This window comes from Camellia sinensis, chromosome 12 (assembly GCF_055761805.1).
Source record: "Camellia sinensis isolate YWXY chromosome 12, ASM5576180v1, whole genome shotgun sequence".
Classification (NCBI taxonomy): Eukaryota; Viridiplantae; Streptophyta; class Magnoliopsida; order Ericales; family Theaceae; genus Camellia; species Camellia sinensis.
In genome coordinates this window covers 133,783,409-133,805,212 of record NC_138972.1, presented here as the reverse complement: position 1 = coordinate 133,805,212, position 21,804 = coordinate 133,783,409, and the positions used below count along the sequence as shown (strand labels likewise).

General features: G+C 35.3%; 1 pseudogene across 1 annotated transcript; it reads left to right on the top strand.

Moving 5' to 3' along the window:
• Positions 1-224: 224 nt before the first annotated feature.
• LOC114302493 (uncharacterized) lies at positions 225-18,107 on the top strand (annotated as a pseudogene). The gene is made up of 15 exons (XR_014345682.1): positions 225-489; positions 645-691; positions 786-888; positions 6,770-6,941; positions 8,076-8,261; positions 8,685-8,845; positions 11,489-11,765; positions 12,248-12,462; positions 13,029-13,127; positions 13,210-13,751; positions 14,145-14,176; positions 15,138-15,875; positions 15,957-16,256; positions 16,382-16,492; positions 17,818-18,107. The product of XR_014345682.1 is annotated as an uncharacterized LOC114302493 (transcript).
• The last annotated feature ends 3,697 nt before the right edge of the window (positions 18,108-21,804 follow it).

Below are 21,804 nucleotides of genomic sequence, written 5' to 3'. Positions count from 1 at the left end.
AAAATTAATGATATCTTTTATAGTAATTTTATTTGAGGTTATTATTATAATAAAATAAATCTAAAAATTGGATGGTCCAAAATAATTTATGAAATACTAATTTTAAAAAGATGTTTAAAAATTAATTTTTCAACTTTTTAATTTTAATTTTATTTTATTATTATTATTATTATTATTTTTTATATGAGAGAGGAAGTGGGTTACTTTTAACCACTTCCCTCACCACTTCCAAAATAGGCCATAGAGACGAATAGCCGAGAGCAGCAACAGTGAAGATGGTGGGTGGGTGCATAAGAGGAGGAGCAATGGAGGTGGAATCAAAGGAGAAGGAGGAGGAGGAGGAGGAGGAGGAGGAGGAGAAGAGTAGCAGAGAATTGGAGGCAACGATCCTTGAGAAGGTTGGGAACGTGACCGCCTTCATCAAGGAAGCCAAACACGTTGACGAAGTCATTTGTGCCCTCCACTCCCTCGTCATCCTTCTCTTCCCTCCTCTGCGACTCACAACATGACCTCCCAGGTGACCCCCCAACACAACTCCGTTGATTTTTGTTTGCGTTTATGTAGCCCGTGTAGCTTTTTGTTCTGAATTTATTTCAGTTTCTTTGATTTTAGTTGTCAAATTGGGATGAGATTTATTGGTCTGTTTGTTTTTGAACTTATAGGTAGCATTGATCAACAGTATAGAGATCAGGTGTGTTTCTCTCATTGCTATGATTCAAAACTGTAATATCTGATTACTCCATTTTTTGTTCTATGCAAGTAATATCTGATTTTGATGTCTTTAGGTGCTTAGTGCCAAAGTCCCTTCTGAACTGGAGAGGACTGATTGTTGGAGGGTATTCTATCAAGGTGCTGCATTTCCTACTCTGGCCAGGGCTTTGTTATATGGTAAGTTGCTTGTCATATTGAAAACAACTAACCCCCATAAATAATAATAAATAAATAATTAAAATGAAAGAAATAAGAAAAGTAATTCGGCTATCCCATAGTTTAGTAATGTGATGTTTTTATTTTGTATGATTGGGAAGCATAAAATCAGCCACCAAAAAAAAACGAAAAGAAAAAAACATGTGAAAGAAGTTTGATATGGAAGATTCAACTCAAAAAGTGAAGAACAAGTTTTTCAGTTCTTGCATAGTTGCATTTAGCAAGGGCTATCCTTATTTGAATAGGGTTTTTGGATTTTGCAGATGTTCTTGGATTATTGTTTGTTTATTATATCATGTATGTAGAGGGTCAGGAATCGAACTTGAGAGATGGATATTGCAAATAAAGAGTTGAAACTGTTAGAGATTACTGTGGCTGAAAAGTAGGGTAAGCATGGATCAGAGAGCATGGAAGTGTAGGCACAATGTGTGATGTGATGCATTCATGATCCAATCAGGGAGAGGAGCCCTCCTTTTATTAGAAAAGGGTCTGAGATAACATGAAAATGTAGTACAACTTGTGTTGATATAAATCTCGTGTCACGGTTAGGTTAGGACTCTCTTCAGAGTTATATGATAAGGATTTTATTGCCTTGACTTTGTCAGGATGCTGTCCCTTTCTGACCAGCCAGGTCAAGCTGATGCGATGCCCCCCATTGAGGGAAAGACATTTGCTGACACCTTGATGAACCTTACCCTTAGCTAACAAGGCAAGTGTCTCCAACATCCCAAATAGTCCGTAATGTGATTCAGAGATCAGACTATATGGGTCAAGCGCTAGGCGTCGAAGAGAATGACACCCTTCGTCATGCCATCCGACCAATGCAGATGTACAGTTTGGGTGCATAAAGGGTGAGAACGAGGTGCTATTTCTCTTCTTGAGGGGAGAACATCTGTCTCTTTTGAGGTAGTGCTTTGACAGTGACAAGAATACAAACATTGGCTCTGGTGCAGTGCTCTCAAGTGAGCATAGGATTTTGGAGTAGTTTTCATAATAAATTATAAAGATCAAAACATCTTCTGGAGTGGTGCTCATGATTACAAACTATCTAAGATTCGAGAGATGATCTTAATAGAATGACAGACTAGAATGACTTTCGGTGTGATGCTCATGATGGAGCCAAATACCGAATCTTAAAACCATAACCAGGCCCCTTTGGCCCCTATAAGAATTTCTCAAGCACTTGAGGTATTACCCAAAGTAGTAAAACGAGGTACATGGGTTTCTTAAGTGTCTGACTCGCTGTGGAGAGCTTTGATCAACACAAGCCTTCATACGTCAAGGTACTCAACTATCATAGACAATCAAGACTCTTTTCAAATATCTAGCATGGCTATGAGAAAACTTTTACAACACTTGGCATGTCGAAATAATCACCTTTGAGGACTTCTTTCAGCAATGTAAGTTCTTTGGGGCTTCTACCTTTGTAATTAGTTTGGGAACATACTTTTATATGGTCTACAGTGCACACAGGGTTTGTGTCATCTCTAGTGTCAATTTCTGTTAGTATTTTCTTTATTATTAAAGGAATACATATGCGAAAAGGATTTTAGATTTGTGTTGTAGTTGCTGATTGTGCTTTAAAAAGTGGAACAAAACCAAAACTTTGGCATTTAAAATGCAAACTCGGGAGATTTAGAAAACTTCGTAGAAATAAATTAAATATGTATATGTTTTGAGGCAACTAACAATGCCCACATATCGTACAACTTGGAAAAAGTTTTAATAGGATTATGTGTAAATGTGTTATATCTTAATGGTGTATATATGTACGTGTCATGCACACAAAGGCATGTATGGATGGTCATTTTGAGCATGCAAAGGCATGTATGGTTGGCCATGTTGATTGGAGGAAAGAGTTCAATATTCTAAATTGCACGACCCTATCCCATCCGACTGGAATAGCGTGGTGACAGGCCAATAGTCCTTTGACTACCAAAGGCCTAACTAAACCAAGCCATGAATAAACTTGAATAATAATTGGGGCAAAAATAAGTAGAGGCATTTCAATTAATCTTTTACAATCCATTTAGAGCAATCCATTGAGAGCAAGTGTACAAGTATATGAGATGAAACATTTAACTTCTTCATTTAACTCCTCAAAAACATCTACAAAGTACTTACATTACAAAGTGTATTGAACTTTACAAAGGACAAAAACATTACAAGAGGACCTATTTTCTTTACAAAAGCTAAATATTTGCATCACCTTCAAAACTCCTTCAAACATAGCTTCCATGCTATATTACATATGTACAAAACTTAAACAAAAATAAGGTCTTTTAAATCTTGTTCTTCATCACCTACATGCATATAGAGGAGAGAGGTAAGTGATGTGGAATGGGCACACACCATTTGTTGGTGGAGATTTTATTTATAATTTTATAATTTGTAATATTTGTGTTTATTTAGTAACTTAATTAGAGTTAAGTCAGAAGTTTTATTAATATTTAGTTTTTAATTTTATTAGGATTTAGTTTCCAAATAATAATAGGATTTGTTTTCTATTTTATTTTGGGTTTTAGGCCTATAAATATTAGGTCTTTTTGATGTAATCTTTAGCTTTGAGAATATTATTGAGTGTTACAGGTTGTGACCTGTTTTGTGTTAGGATTGTGGTTCTCTTCTTCCTCTGCTCCCTTTTCTCTCTAAAGTGCTCTACTTCAGTGAGTCGTAGCCTGATGAATAGTATTATAACAAAGTGGTAAAATGAATGAATACCAACAAGTTTTTCAAAGCAATAACATTTCATCTATAAAGGTCAAGCAAGCTCAAATCATATCTTTTTGAAGAGTATTACATTTCCAAGTCATAGTATGTAACATCCATCAGAACAAGGCAAGGAAATAACCAGCTCATGTGTACCGATTAGACGAACCCACCCATAGGTGGCAAGGGAGATCTCAATAACACCACTACTAGCATGCTTACTGTCCCATAGTACCTAGGACTAATCGGATAGATGCCATCTTTGTATATTTGATACATAAACATAGGACATTTCATTCTTATCAAAGCATTTCAATGCAAACCGAAACATAATACAATTTAAATTCCAAAATAATAGTTTGAATATAATTTTGAAATAATATTATTCACCTTAAATGCTTGGAAGTAGGTTAATTCACAAGATTTATTGGCCTACAAATTATAAAGAAACAATGCTAATTGGTACGAGGCTTAATTATGCAAAATTTAAGTGATTGACTTGATTTAAGAATCTCTGTCCTCAATCTAAGTTGGTTTTAGAAAAATTAGATTTTAAAATCATGTTTGGAAACTTTTATATACTTTAAAACAAGTTTCAAGTCTATTGTTAGAAAATGGGACAAAATGGTCTGGAATTGATTACCCAATTGATTGGCAGAAGGCAAAATGTTCATGAATCGATTGACCCCCGGAATTTAACTATAATCTTGTTCCAAAGTCCAAAAATATAAAATTATTATAAAACCATAAGAAATGAGAAGAACTCCATGAATTTCATTTTAACACAAAACTTGAGACTATTTCAAATCCAAAGCTTGTATTTCAATGAAACCAACATCTAAACTTATTTTCTTCTCAAAGCCATTTTCAATACAAATTCCTCCAATTAAATGATCATGGAGTGATGTAGGAGCAAGATTCTCACCTTTGGGATGATCTAAATGAGCATATTTTTTTACTTTTTACGAAAAGATGTGAAATGTGGTAGAGAGATGATGTGACCCAAATAAGATAAAAAATAAAAAGATGTGCTAAAGTAGCATATGCCAAACAACTCCCAAGTTAAAGACTAGTTTAGGTCAAGATTTGAGCTTTTCTCCTTTTTGTCTTTCTTTTCTATCCTCTGTACTCTCTTTTGCTCCAGCAGCTTTTTCTCTCTAAATCCTTTTTATTTTTGTTATATATATATTTTGAGTGAGACACCTGTCTCTCATAGGTACAGGTATATCTATTTAAGCTAGAGGTGTCCTAACACCTAAGGAGGTGTGTGTGTGTTTCATTTCTTCTTCTAATCTTCAATTAACCTAACTAATCAAGTTTTAGTCCTAATTAATCAAATGTAAATATTTAATCACAAATGACATAATTAATCTCACTTAATCCTACTTAATTACCACTAACCTAATTAAGGTTTTGCATAATTCATGAAATCAGCTAATACATTAGTTCAAAGCCATTAAGAACCTTGATTAGGATTATAGAACATATATTAACACACTAAGTTCAATAGAAGACTGTTCCCTAAATCTTAACACAAAATAAAGAAGTTCACATATTCAAAGTTTTCAAATTGTGACCTGTATTTTTAAGCTTGAATCTAAGAATTTCTTATCAAGACTACTAATACAAGACGGAAAGCAAACAAACATGGATAATATATGCTTATGTCACCCAAGAATGTCTCGGGTGTTACACTATACCTAGAGAATTTGATTGTGATTGATTTCTTGTATTTTTAAGTACTAAATAGTGGTGGCTACAGGATTTTTTTTAGGGTAGGCATTAAAAAATTTAAAAACTGTAAATCTACTAATTTAGAATTCTCAAATCACAAATATATATATATACACATATATATTCAAACCATTGCTCCAAAAAAAAAAAAAAAAAAAAAAAAAAAAATATTACAAACTATAGATATAAGAAGTTTTACATAAACATATTGTGTCTTTATCACTAGCTTTATAAGATGAGACTTTTTTCTCATAGATTATTCTTTGGTTAATTTGTGTAGTGATTATAAAGTAAGCTTTTGGTTCCTAAATAAATTGTGAACATGAATAAGCATAAGATTTGAGACAAGGAATAAAAAACATGGATAGAAGGGGGGAAAAAAACATTTACATTGGATTATTGTCTAGACAGTTATATATGTTGCACAGAAGAAACAAAAACAAAGAAGATTCAATATACGAAAAACTTGACTGCATATATGTACTGATAGGTACTGGATGGTTGGTTGATAGGTGTCTGGCTAGCACCTTTTTACTAGATTAGGGGAAAGGGAAGAATACAATGGGTACTTTCAAAAGATAGGGAAGCGAATGGACTCGATGAATGATAGATTTGTGAATGCTTGACAAAGAGCTCTTGGAGATCCGGAAAAAAAGAAATCTATCCATCAAGCTCTTTCAAGCTTTGGAGTCTAATACTCCCATCGTAATACTCCCGTTGTAGGCACTTGGCTTTTTCACTTTTAGCCTCATCCCAATTTCCCCCAACTCGCTTAATAGCTCTTTGGATTCAGTGTGGTTTGTTGGGGATTGGCCTATTTTCTTCTTTGTGAAACTCTTCAACCAAGTTGAAGATGGCATTTGTATATATATATATATATTTATATTAAGAGCATTAATGATCACATTTTTTTTTATTATGTTTTGTTTATTATCTCATATGTCAACATAACATAGATAACAAGTATGAATGGTGAGACCCATTAAACTAATACTGTTGACACATAGAGTGATAAAAAATTATGGTAATAAAAAATGGTAATCCTATTATTGTTTTATGAGTTAGTGGGTTGGAAATTGGGTGTTCAATAGAGTAGAGTGGGTGTTCAACAAAGTCAGTTTGGTTGGTTGGGTGTTTTATGGAGTGGGATAGAGTATTCAAAGTTAAAAAATGAATTGTTTTAACATGTACTACTAATTTATTAAATTAAAACAAAATGTAAGGTATTCAATTGCATACCCTATTGGAAGGGTAGCGCTGCCCCTGCTAACTTCCAAGTTCTTTCACATGCTTGAGATGGGTCTTTCATTCTTTCCTGCCATTTTGTCCACAAACTCTTGATTTACTGACATTTATATGCATGCCCAAGGTTTCTAATATTAATTGATTTTATTTGCAGATGTTGCTTCCAATTGGCTAGCTTTTTTCCCCATTTCTGCAAGGAAACATGTCTATGATGTGTTCTTTGTCAATGGGCATACAATGGAAGTTGTTCACACTGTAGTTCCTTCTCTATTACAAAATGGAAGTGGCAGTTTTGATATTAAGGCTGTGTGCTCAAATGCTGAGAGGTAGTGTATTAAATTTTTTTTTGTCTTTATTGATTGCTGAACTTGCATTTTGACATTTACCACTACTAGTCTGCTGTCTCTGATGAGTGATGAGTGATTGCCTGATTAGTGAGCTGTGTAGTTCTTGCTGCGTGTCATTTGTCTCTTATTGCTATGTAAATGGCACAAAAATTTGATGTATTGTCTTAGTACAAAACTGATGAATAAGCTTGCTCACTTTTCTTTTAGTAAAATTATTAATTATAATAGCAGTGTTCCAACCTAAATCACCTAATTCATGCTACAAGGTTGACATATTGCGGATCAACGCACAAATTAGCGAAATTAGGTGTAATTTGAGTCAAATGTGTGCATTATTGCAGTCAAACCCGCATTTTGCAAATGAACTCAGTGTTAGCGTAAGAAGCACGGGTACGTGACACAACATGACACCGACATGAACATTTTTAAAAAATGTAAGATACGACACGTGAGGGACATGCGCAAAATATATATTTATATATGTTTGTTATTTGCCATTTGTAAGGAGAAATAGGTATAAATTACATTCTTTTATGCTTTTTCATTAGATTACAAGTTATTTTATTTGAACTTGTAATGTGTTTGAGTGTTAGGAAGTGTCCAACAAGTGTTGTGTCGTGTCAGTATCCGACACAGTGTCAAATATGACAGTTACCTACTTAGAAGTGTGCTTCTTAGGTGTTAGCCTATTTTTATGAGCACCATAATGTTTGATAGTGACATCTTTTCTATGCATCTAAATGTTCTTTTGATCATATCATATATGACTGCTTTAATGCAGTATGTTCAAATTTGGTGTTGAAGTGTAGATGTGCTCTGTATGCTTCATAACTTTTAAAAATATATTGGATGATTCTCTTAACCCTGTCTTGCATGTGAAGATGGTAGAGATGCAAACAAACATACATAGAGAGAACCATAATGTAAACGGAGCAAAAATGCAAATGGAATGTTGAATTAGCAAATGTCCCAAAAGCTTAAGAAATGAGTCCAACAATATATATCAAGTCACATAGCAGCTCAATATGCTCAACTGTTTTTTGTTTAGTTTTTGTTTTTGTGTGTAGTCTTTCATTTTTTGTTTGTTGATATTTTTTTTTATCTTTATGACAGACTGCTTGCACTTTGCTTACTTGAGAATGACGGGGTACTCCAGATGGCTCGAGCATTTGGTGTTTCTTGTCAATCTGAAGATAACAGCACTGAAGAGCTTTACTCTAAAATCTCTAGGGTGGCACAACTCATTACATCTATTCCTGACAAGGCACAATTGACAACCTCCAGTTCTCTTTCATCTCAGTAGCCAAATATTTTCTTGTGCTGAAGATTTTCTTTCTTTATGCTTATGTGTATGTGTATGTGTGTGTTTGTGTGTGTGATTAAAGCAGAGTTCTATTGAGTAAGCACTTTCACAAATTATGTTGCACACTTGAACATATTTGACTTATGTTGCACACTTGAACAGAGTTCTATTTCTGTCTTGTAGCATTGCACACTAATGCTATTTACTTCTATTAACATGTCTATAAAGGAAAGAGTTTACCTGGATGTTTTCATTGGGTGATAGAGGATTCCGTGGCCCTAGGTTTCCAACCTCCATTGCACTTTTGAAGGGGTTAACCCTAGACCCCAAGTCGTAACTCTCCATCATAATCATTTCCACGACATTCTTTCCACATGGTTCTTTCTGGGTATTGTTTACTCTTAACCAGAATATTTCAGCTTCTTTTTTAAGCAGATTACCATTCAACTTATTGCTGGAGCGGAAGAATGGGATGTGAATCTATGCAGCAAAGATGTTATCTTCAACAAAATGGGCTTGGATGGTACCATCCTATTTGTTGGAGAATCATTTGCACGTATTTGTCGACGAGGATCTGCAGGTATTCTGGATTTTTACAAGTGTAACGCCCTCAAAATAATAACAATAAACCCATCAGATAAGACATGCATTTACATTTAGACTAACCGCATTCCTTTCATTCATTAGAATTCCAAGACATAAGTATTACATGTTAACCTCATAACAAAATGCCCTACGGGCTTACAGCTTTCCAAGTTAACACTTGGTTACAACAAAGAGTTCTAACTCGTTTACACATTAAGCCCTTGGCTTGAAATTACATGTAATACATCAAAAGTAAAACGACAAAACTATGCCCGCCACAAGCCTCCCAGCTATGTCCTTGGAGGTGGCATGCTTCCTGTACCTGAAAATGATATTCCCATATAGGGTGAGCCACAGCCCAGTAGAAATACACTAAACCAACCATGGACAATGACTAAAACATTAGCAATTGATAGTTGGTCAACACTGATACAATCACATAAATTACATATTTATGTCAACGACTTACAAGTCCCAATTACTTTTCATTTTCCCCTTTTCAACAGATAAGCATGCTAGCTCTATCATCATTTCCACAGATATGTATAAAAACTATATCTTACATTCAGATAAGCGTAAAAGCTATATCCACATTCTCAACAGATATGTATATCAACAATATCCACAGATAAGCATACAAGCTGTATCCACACTTCACAACTGATATGTATATCAACAATATCCACAGATAAGCATACAAGCTGTATCCACACTTCACAAGATAAGCATATGAGCTCTATCTTCACTTCTCTAGACAAGCATATGAGCTCTGTCTACGGAGTTCATCCCCTATCTCCTCCCAATACCTATCCGGTTTAGAGGTACATCCCCTATCTTCCCCTAAACCGCGGAGTACATCCCCTATCTCCTCCTCTACACATAACGTATATAAACACATTGGTTCTATATACAATCACACAATACACACAATTAATGTATTCTATCAACCGTCAAGTTCCATGACACATTCCATTGATTAGTTTCCGTTTACCTAATCATCATGCATTGTCTACAACAATCTCGACTATCCTCCACCGATAGCCCCAAGCAGTTATTTCTAAAACAGAAAATAAATGCACAAATGGATATTCAATCAACATTTCATTTCCTCATTTCTCACCAATTAATTATCCCAATTAATTAAACAATGTAATTAGGTCATTTTCCATAATTACCATTTCAACCCTTAGGTCCCATTTTCATCAATGATTCAACAATCATTCTATTTTTCTATGCCAAACATGCATCTAGGTTTATTATGAATAAAACCCCAACTTTTGTAAAATTACACAAAAGCCCCCAAACTTTCACAAATTTACCAAACCAAGCCCAACATCTCAAAATACCAAAATTTAAAGACAAAACCCATAGAGAGGAGTAGGATATCCCTACCTCAAATTCGGAGCTCCAAGGGAGAAGACTACAAAACCCAACGTGCTCCAAAACCCGTGATTTTCAGATTAAAATGTAGCCCTCGACGATCAACAACCTTTTTGTAAAGGCCAAAGGTGAGTAAATCACTCCTACTAGATCAAAACCTAGAGAGAAGGTAGAGTCTAGAGTGAGAGACTCAACAATGGTGTTTTTGGAAAAGTAAGAGAGAGAAGAGAAAGTGAAAAAGTGATTTGGAAAGTCACAAATTCGGGACTTTAACCCAGGTCTCCGCTCGAGCGTAAAACACCCCGCTCGAGCGGCCACTCACAGACTTCCGCTCGAGCGGCCAACCTCCCGCTCGAGCGCAAAATGCACTCGCCCAGCACTTTTGCAGAACCAAGCCTACGCTCGAGCTCCCAACCCTACGCTCGAGCTCACAACACTGCACAACAAGATACTGGATGGATGTATTCCCCGCTCGAGCGCCAACACCTCCGCTCGAGCGGACAGGCCAAAAATCTGGGCAACTAGTTTTGGTTTCTAACTCAACCAACCTGTAACCAACCCGCCCAACACATCCTATAACTCAAATACAAAGTAAGAAAGGATGTAAACAAGATAATAAACAACTACCAACATCCACGGACACATGTCCGGATCACGGTATAACAAGGGTAAACCCGGGATCGCTATAACAAGTACCACAATTGGTGTTAGACATATCTCTATTAAGGTGCCCCCACCCCCTTTCACTATGTTTTGTTTCTTCGTGTAATTAATTTTATCACTTCAACTCCAAAGTTTTCCTTGAAGAAGTATTGTTTATGTTTGTGTTTGCGTGTGCGTGTGCATGCGTGTGTTTCTCTGGTGTCTTATCAGCAGTTTAACAAGTCATGTCATGTTGCAGTCCCGGGGTGACTCTATTAGCGATCAAATGTTTATTTCTCTTTTTTTGATCTGCAAAATTTTTCAAATACCCCTAATACCCCACCTCTCCCAAACCCACCTAAACACCCATGCCCCTCTCAGTTTATAGCCTTGTGGCAAGTGATCTACTATTGTCTTGTGTTATGAGGAGTTACCATAACTACCTCCTTGGCACCTTTATGTTGCAATGACTGTATAACCTAGTGCCATCAAGCCACAGAAACTTTTCTGTTTTTTTCTAAATTGTGTTTCCTTAAAATGAAGAGTGTTTTTTGTTTTTTTTTTTTCCTTACACCGTCAAGCAACATAATATAGTACCAACTTTTTCTATTCACAGACGTGCTGTTAAGTCAAGTGATCCCACATATTCTTAGACATGTACATAGCATCCTATTGTCAAATGCTGATGTGGTTGTTAGAAAAGTCTTTGAGACAAACCCTGGTTCTCAGATTTGGTTGAAGTTGATGGAGGCCATTAAAGACCCCTATGCTGTGGAAAGATTGTCTGAACAGCTATTACATCAGTTAGCAGCTGAACGAGTAACTGATGTTGAAGCTTACTGGATTCTTTGGATATTGTTCCATCAGATTTTTGAACATCAGACTCCTTTCAGGTGAGTGAACTTGTTTCTGAGCATTTTTCTTTATGGGAGTTAGGAGAACACCTTCCAGCGCTTCTCTCTGTTACTCTCACTTTGCAGTGTATTGTTCACTTTTGAGCTGACTATAATTTGCTATATCTTTGCACATGAAACATGAATTGCTATAAAGCAAGATTAACTCTTTATCAATGTAATCACTCTAAAATACATAAATCCACATGAGAGTAATAATGGGTGTCAATATTTAGTTTATCAATCTGTGCATGTGCATGGGCCCCTCCAGCTTTCTTGGACTCAGTCATCATTCATGTGCATATGCAGAGAAAGCATATGACACTCAGGAACCTGACTAAGCCTATTGTAATAGAATTTCAAGTTAGATTTTTTATTTTTATTTTTTTTCTAATTACTTAGAAAGAATAGAGCCATTGTTCTTCCCATTTCTTAATAAATACAACATGCTTGGTGTTGATTTTCAACAATTTTCTTTTTAGGTCCATGTTTGTTGAAAAATTTCTACTCTGGAAAGTGTTTCCTGTCTGTTGCCTGAGGTGGATCCTTCAATTTGCTGTTCTTGAATTACCTCCTGATGCTGCTTTGCCAACAAAAGCACATAATGCTCATCATCTCTTAGACACAACACAGCATCTTGCAGGGGTATGGTCCAAAAGAGAGTTTGTGCAATCAGCCCCAGTGGAGCAGCAAGCTTGTATCCTCAAGAGTTGTAAGAGAGAATCCCTATGATTAGGAGCTATGTTACATGGACTCGGGTATTGGTATCGGGTAAATGTCGGATTTATCTAGTTCTCATGCCCAAGACACAGGAACACAACAAAATATTCTTATTTCTTAGTTTACTTCTTCATTTTCGAGGTAAAAGAATGTTTACAAGGTATCGCGTTGCATTTAATGCATAATATGAAGTTTTATGCATAGTTATATGTTAAACTTGAAATACTAAATTTTCTTGCTAAGTAAATATCTAACTATACATGTTGGGACATGCCTTTACCCAAGTGTCGAGTATTAGGCTTGGGTACTTCATACATTTGAAAGAGTCCATGTAACATAGATAAGGAGGCAGGACAAAAAACCTGTCATATTTACAAGTATGTTTCAACAACTATTGACAACCTCCTCCCAAATGAAAAGAAGAAAACACAAAATTCTTTCAATTTTCCAGTTACAAGCATTCCAAATATTTTAGAGAAGGCTTTGTTCATCTGTTGCATTTTGCAATTATTTGGTTCCATAAGCCCCTAATTCTAAATTCAGATGTAACGGCAGCTCTAGGCCTTTCCCTAGAGAAGATGTCAAAAGAAGATTTAGATGCAACCAAGGCTTTGATGCGCTCAGTTCTTCAAGGAGTTGGCTGTAAAATCTTATTCACCTGCTTTTAATGTATTTGCTGTGTGTCAGATTATTTTTCTCTTACATCTTTTTCTAATTGCTACAGGTAGGTTGGAGAACCCCGCCCATTTGGTTCGAAGAATGGCTAGCAGAATTGCTTTAGTATTTTCTAAAATAATTGATCCTAAAAATCCTTTGTATCTTGATGATAGCTGCAGTGGAGAGATCATTGACTGGGAGTTTGGGTTAGCAACCTCTGCGAAAGGGATGCTCACTACCTCACAATGCATAGATAAGGATATTAACAAGGTAAAACCATGTAGTGCCTTGTTATCCAAAAAGGAATTTAACAACACGGCCAACAGTCGGGTGCGCAATAATGACAAGGCTGGGAAGAGTAAATTATCTGAATTTAAGTTGGTTGATCCTGATGAGATTATTGATCCAGCTACATTAAACAAGGAATTGGTTTCTGGTGAAGAAGAAGAAGAAGAAGATGATGATGATGCAAGTGAGAATTCTGATACTTCAAGTGACTCATCTTTACAGCCGTATGACTTGTCAGATGATGACACAGATTTGAAAAGGAAATTATCACATTTGGTTGATGTTGTTGGAGCACTTAGAAAATCTGATGATGCAGATGGTGTAAGTTGTTCAAGTTTATTGATTATCTTTCTCTTTTAATATTAAAAAAAAATTTAAAAATCTATTTTTCCCTAGATTGTGATATATTGAGATCCTCCGACTTGTGTAAATTTTGAGATCTACCTTGGTGGAATCTACATAAGATGATATATAATCTTAATCCATTTCATAGAATTTTTAGAAAGAGTCAGTGAAATGGAAGGTTCCACTTCCTATTGTTGGTTTGGCTGCCAAGTTCACCAACATTAAGGTCCTCCTTTTATTTAGTCTACCTGTCATCAGCAAGCTGTCGTCAAATTTATTAGATGAATTTAGTTTCTTGTAAAGCTCTTAAAATTTTGGCTGGAAATGATTCCTCCAGTTAATTAGTTATATCTTTATTTATTTTATTAGGTTGAAAGGGCTCTTTATGTTGCTGAAAAGCTAGGAAGCACGGATACGGGATACGGATACGATACGATACGGATACGGCGATACGACAAAATTTGAAAAACTAGGATACGGGTACGGCGGGGATACGTTCGTAAAAAATATTATTTTAACAATTTTTAGTAATGCAGTATGCATAAAAATAAAACCTAAAGCAAAAGACAACTTGATAAAGAAAAAAGATTCCTATAAAACTAAGAGTCTTCAAGGTCAATAGCTTCAACTTGTTCCCCTTTATCTTTGAATATCACAAGACCTTAGCTAAAGCCAAAAAACCATTCTTAAATAAAAATTTCAGCAAATATACTTTTTTAAGTCATCAATGATAGCCTAGGAAGCACGGATACGAATATGGTGATATGGGGATGTGGATATGGCGATATGTCAAAATTTGAAAAAGTACGATACGGGTACAGCGGGGATACATTCATAATTTTTTTTTTTTATATAATTTTAATGTAATATGCATGAAAATAAAACTTAAAGTAAATTAATAAATAAGGAGAGGGATTCCTATTAACCTAAAAGTGCTCAAACACTCATAAAACATCCAAAACTAAAAGCAAAAGCAAAAGCAAATGCAAATGTAAATTAAATATCATCCTTACATGCCAACACCAAAAAAAGAATGAGAGCAGAGAGAAGAAACGTGAGAGAGTGAAAAAGCGAGAGAGAAGTGAGAGAGACAACAAGGATACATCAATTTGACAAATTCTATTACTTTAACTCTCACTATATTCCTCTTATCAAAGAACTAAACAAAATATTATAAGTAATATATAACTTCGAGTATCCGATACTTCAAAATTAATAAAAAATTAATTAAGAAGTATCTGATACTTTTAAGAAGTATCCGATACGTATCCGCGAGTATCCGAGGAGTATCGGTATCCGATACGTATCCGATACGGATACGTCACCCTTTTTGAAATATCCGTGCTTCATAGCTGAAAAGCTTGTCCGTGCGTCGCCTGATGAATTAAGGTATTTAGCGGGTGATCTCGTCAGAACTCTTGTACAGGTTCGTTGCTCTGATTCAACTATAGAAGGGGAATAAGAATCAGCTGAAGAAAAGAGGCAAAAAGTGCTGGTTGCGTTGATTGTCATGTCTCCTTTCGAATCTCTTGATACCCTCAACAAACTATTATATTCACCTCACGTAGATATCAGCCAACGAATCATGATGCTTGATGTCATGACAGATGCAGCACTGGAACTTGCTGATACTAAAATTATGAAACCAAAACATAAGCCAAGGAATCTCATATCAACCATTTCAGAGACTCAACCGTGGTTTATGCCCAGTAGCATAGGGCCTCCTGGAGCTGGTCCCTGGAAAGAGATCTCAGGCACAGAAGCTCCATGGAATTGGTCATACTCCTATGAGAGAGAAGTTCCACCTAGACCAGGTCAAATCAAGCGAGGGAAGACACGCCGATGGAGCTTCCAATCAGCAAATATACAAGGACATCAGATGGAATGGTCCCAGAATAAGTTTCCTCAATATGCCGCTGCATTTATGCTTCCGGCTATACAGGGATTTGATAAGAAAAGGCATGGCATTGACTTGCTTGGTCGGGATTTTATTGTCCTCGGGAAACTCATCTATATGCTTGGTGTTTGTATGAAATGCACAGCCATGCATCCAGAAGCATCTGCCATAGCTCCTGCCCTTATTGATATGTCAAGCTCTAGGTCCTAAACATCTATTTTCACCCATTGGCAGACATTATTAATTCATCTGCTACTGAACCTTGTGCTCTTGCTGTCATGCAGGGAGATATGTCATCATGCGGAAGCGTATGTCAGAAGATCTGTCCTTTTTGCAGCTTCTTGCATATTGGTGGCCCTTCATCCCTCTTATGTAGCATCTTCGTTAATAGAAGGGAGTCCTGAAATTTCTAAAGGGCTCGAGTGGGTTCGTACATGGGCACTTTGTGTAGCTGAGTCAGACACAGATAGAGAGTGCTACACGGTAAGGCTAAGGCTAAGAGCATTGATATGCCTTCCAATCTGTTGAAGGGGATAATTAAAATTCCTCACTCAAATGTGGAATACTAATTCATCATGCCTCTGGTAAGCATTTCTTTACAGTCAATGGTATTGATTGTGGGATATATGTTGAGTTCGTGGACTGTAAAAATTAGTAAAAGCCAGATAATTAATTTCAACCAATTTACTTTTCTGTGAATCTACATCAGCAGGATTGCATACTTGGGTCCTTGTTTAACCCTCCAAGAATTGGAATGCTGACAGGAAGTGCATCATACAATGGACCAACACTGCTAACTATGTTTGCCTTGGAAACTTGGGTAGAATCCTGCATTTTGCTTAGTGCTTCTATCAACTTAATAAGAGTGATATCTGTGATGACAACAAATTTTTTCTTGGGAAAGTATCTGTGATAACAACATGCTCATATAGAAATCATCTTTGTTATAATTGGATCTACAATGCATTGGATCTGTCATATCCTTGGCCAATTAACGAGAAACAGTGTCGCTGGCATGTGACATTGTTTAAATTTTTGCTTTACTACTGGCATTGATAATTCTCATGTGCAAGACTTAAATTTTTAGGCCTTCCATGTTACTTCAATTCTGCTGTATTTGTCACTAATGTTTTCAAGAAAGCCACTGACTTTTTGGTGCAGCTTGTCAAAAAGTTCTCTCTCTCTCTCTCTCTCTCCCCCCCCCCCCCCCCCCCCTCTCTGGGTTGGGGTTGGATATGGCACTTGTCAGCATGAACAGGTGTTTGTTGTTGGGTACATATGCATTGTTGTCTTCTCTTCTGCTTTTTTGACCTCCCAATCTGTCTTTGCCCTACCATATGGAGGCCTCATGCTGCTGTAACTGTTGTATCCTCTTACGTCATTGGTGGCCTTTGCCTTTGACCTCCAAAATCCAAGTACAAACTCTACAATCTAAATTTGATTTCTTGAAACCAACTTCTCTGCATCCTCCGTTGTGCAAATTGATCAAAATGCTTTTTCAAGATCCGCGGTATCTTCAATTCCTGTCCATTTCATGGGTAGCGGACTAATACAGTGGAGCTGTATATTTGAAGATTTTAACAAGTTTTAGTGTCTTAACACAGTAAAATAATCTTATTTCAGTTTGCAGTTACACCAGGCTTCTAACAACATTGGCTGTCAAAAAAGGAAATGAAATTGCCGTTATTTAAGTTCATTTACTTGTGTGGCTTTGCTATTGTGACCATTTTATCTTCCTCGCCAACCATAATCAAAATATAATCCAGCTCGCATAAAATCATGTCAATTCTTTTTGCTAGATTTGCAAGGCATTAGAGCTGAGTTGACATGTTGAAAATTGGGTTAATGTGTAATTTACTAGCAAATTTAAAATCTAGTTTAAGTCATGTAATTTAGCCTAGTTGTTGACTAGTGTAGAATTGATGGATCCAATGAAAAACAGCTGCACTCTTTTGAGTGTCAAAAGAAAATACCTGCGTTTAATATGCCTGTTGAACTTAATTTTCATCACTTTCATGTCACAAATAAGTTAATTCTTTCTTTAGTATGTTACTTTATTAATTTACTGTTTGAGGTCTAGATAGATCACTCTCCATTATATTATGTTGATCATTGACTCTGTGACATCTCTGTTGTGGCCTTCAGGATTCTCTGCTCCTTGGGAGTTTTTTAGCATATGAACCTGAAACTTGGCTAAAGAGACAGTGCTGAAGACTTAGAAGGATCAAGCTAGATAGATTATAGCAATATGTATTGTTAGGCTACTTTTGGATCATTCTGGTGTGCTAGTGAAAACTGACAATGTGGTTCATTTCCGGTTTCTCTTTTGTAACTCGCTTATGAGCTTGAATGCATATATGTAAATGTTGTATATAACTCACTCATGAGCTAGTTAATGTTTAAAACACGTTCTTGCCTGAAAATTTTCAGATAAAGAATGCCTTGTTTGTATGGATAACTTGGAAAGAAATGCTTGAAGAGGAAAGATTTATAAATTTTGAGTAAATTACCCTGATCTCCCTTGAAATTTGGAGAAAATATAGCAAGCATCACAGGAACTCGAGAACCAACCCTTTGATTTCTTCAATCTTTCCTCGTAGCAGTCAGGAAAACAAGAAAATTATTCTAGGTTTTGTATCATTTAGTTCATGAAAAAGCTTGGGTAAAAATTAGGGTACATTAAAAATATAACTCCTAAAATTTATTTAAAATATGGATTGCCTCATAGTTTTAGAAATTACAAATATTCTTTAATTTCAATTTTGGGTAAATTAAGAAATACACCCCTTGAAATTTGTTTAAAATACAGATTGCTCCATATGATTTGAAAAATTACAAATATTTCCTTGTTCAAAATTTTTATTTAACAGAATTAACTAAAAAAATAAAATTCATAATTGATCTCCTATACAATAATAAAATTACCTAAATTATTAATTGAAACATATTTCTAACATAATTAAAAACTGTTAATTGACTTGATGGCTTATTAATAAAATGGGCGATTCGTTATGAAATTAGAAATCTCAGGAGGTGGAATGTAATTTTCAGAATCACAGGGACGATTCATATTTTAATCAAATCTCAGGGGTGAATTTGTAATTTACCCTTTGACATTATTAAATTTTTTTTTTTTTTTTTTATAGATGGGAAAACACAATGCTTAATATATTGTACATCTAACAATAAATCATTCGATAAAATACATCGGAGTTCAAAATAAATCTCAAAAGGGATAAATAGAATCTCCACGTATGAAGGATACGAGTCTCTACATAGAGAAAAAAAACAAACCTCCATAAAAAGAGAGAATTTCTACATAGAGAGATATTATTGCAACACAAAAAAAAAACAAAACAAAAAATAAAACCAAACTATCACCATCAAATAAACAATACCAATCACCTTCACGATCCATTCATCATTGCAATCTATAGTTTTGGTACCTTAATTTTCATCTCTATGTTACAAAATAAAATATTCTGGATTTGAAGTGGTTGTCTAGCGTATAATAACGCTTTTAACAATATCGAATCTTTGTCATGAATTAGATCTAAGACTAGATCTGAAAACTTTCCTGGTAGCAAGCCGATTATGGAGACAACAAGAGTGATAGAAACTGCAAGACAAGAAATAGAGGGAAGAAAAAGGTTAAAAGCACCACCCTCTCCTTCAACCAAACTCTCCTTAATCGCACTAGGTTTCTACACCCACCACTACTTTCATCAAAACTCAACCAAGACCCAAATCTTGACCTGTGTTCACTGCAACGATCGATATAAAAGCTTTTTCCTCTCAGAATCCTTCTTCTTCTTCTTCTTCATTTTGGTTTATGAATTTTTTGAATTGGATTTTAGGTTCTTGATTTTTGTGAGATGCACAACACTGGGGATCGACTTGTTTACTTCTTCAGCGTGTTGTATATATTGATGCATTCTCTCACACTTTGTGAGATATATACATAACTGCAAGATTGTCTAGAAAAAAGAGGGAAAATATTAGTATGTCTTTCATGGAAGAAGTGATGGTTACTCAAGGGGTTTAGAAAGCCTCCGTTTGGGAAGTGGGTTGGCTTTTTGGCTTTTTGGCTTTTTTGGCTATTTTAGCCTGGGCTTAAAAGTTTGGTTTGGGAAGGGCTTTTTGACTTTTTGGCTTTTTTGAGTTTTTTTGTGAGAGAAGAATGTAATGATTATGGGTTGGATGTGATGTTTTGTTTGTTATGGCTAAAATAGCCTATTTTGTTTTTTGTGTCTAAAATAGCCAAAAAAGCCTGCAAACCCACTTGCCAAACACAGGAGTAAAATATTTTGAACTGTTCTTTACACACTAACATTTTTTTTTTTTTTTTGACTAAGGTTGTAGGATTAGAATGTTAGTTTGTTAGTAAAGTTATATTACAATTAAAAGGATTGCTGCTGCTCCTAAAGAAGTAACAAAGAGAGAGCAAATAGGTGTAATAACCCCGATCCGTAATTAGCCCATAATCCATAATTAAGAATGCTCACTAAGTTTTAAGAATGATATTATGTGTTAGTTGTGAATTTTGTATGTGTTTGTTAGCCATAGGAATATCTATTCAGAATTCTGCTTTATTCTGTTAATTGAAGGCCTTATCAGCATCCGAACATGAAATTGACTATGTCAACGTGTTAATTTGAATTTTTAAAAATATTATGGTAAGTTTAATTGGATTTTGTTTCGGAGTCAAATAATTAGAATAAATTAATTATTCAATTGAATTAACTTACTTTAATCACAATTAATTAGTCTAAACTAATTGAGCCTATATAAGGCCACTTATTACTCATCAAACAACATTCTAGACTTCATTCTTGAGATTAAAAACGTGAGGGAGAGAAAGAATTGGAGAGAGAGCAACACTTTTGTAGCAGATTGAAGAATTGACTTGAAATCTAGCTAGAGATTTGGAAATTTGGGAAGAACAACTTAGAATTCAAGATTCTAGGTAAGTAATTAACTCCTAATTCTTGTATTTAAGTCATTGATTTTATGAATTCAAGAGAAAATTAGTGATTCAATTTGAAAATTGAGCTTAGTATGTAGAAATGAGATCACTCCATGCATGCATGCATGCCCATTTTATCACATTTTGAAGTTATTTTCAAAGAATTCTCACTGCATACATATTTTAGCTTTGGTTTGTGAATTCATCCCATTTCATACCATTATATCTCAATTATTCATGTTTTGGAAGAAAAGAATTCGTGTCAATGTTTGCATATAATACATATGGAGTTTCAAGTGTGATTTTGAACAATTGACATGCTTTTGGACCTTGACCTTACAAAATGATTTTTAATTCATGATGTGTTATGAGTTTCTACAAGTTTTCTTTTATTTTGGCCCAAAAGGATGAGCTTTGATGTGTTCAAATTGAGTTTTGAACTTAGATCAATAATCTGGAAATTCCAAAATTCACACTGTTCGCTCGAGCGGTAAAACCTTCGCTCGAGCGTACTTTGCGAGCTCTCAGTACTTTTGCAGAGTTTGATGGTTGGCTCAAGCAACCAAAAGACAGCTCAAGCAACTATTCTTTTTTCGATCTTGGCTCGAGCGACCAATAGTTGGCTCGAACGTAAATGAGAACATCTAGTACTTTTGTAGACTTTGCAGACTGCTCAAACGACCAAAACTTTGCTCGAGCGAACTGCCATTTTTTTGAAAATTTTGCAAGTGTTTCAAAGTGCATAATTGTATTCTCATTCCCTCTTAAGCATTCTTAAGCCATGGTTTAGGCCATATTAATAAGGATATGAATTAAAAACACACTAAGAAAGAAATGTAATAAATTAAGTGTGTTCGGATAGTGTGTTTCAATATGTATTTGTCATGTGTTTATGTGTAGGTCACGCTCCATTATCCGACCGATCTGTCTACGTTATCTATTTTGCTTCTGAAGCTATCTGTGAGTAACAACTCTGTAAAGCTATGTTGGACTATAAGTGATTTCTGAATGAAATGATATGATAAACTCTGTTTTCTGAAATGATATTTTCTATATAGATTAATGATTGTTTTATTTCCAAATGTATCGTGGCATTCTTAGCATTACGTGATATGTTATATGTGACCTGGTATCAGGGTTTCAAGTGGGTTTCATTCATGGAACTG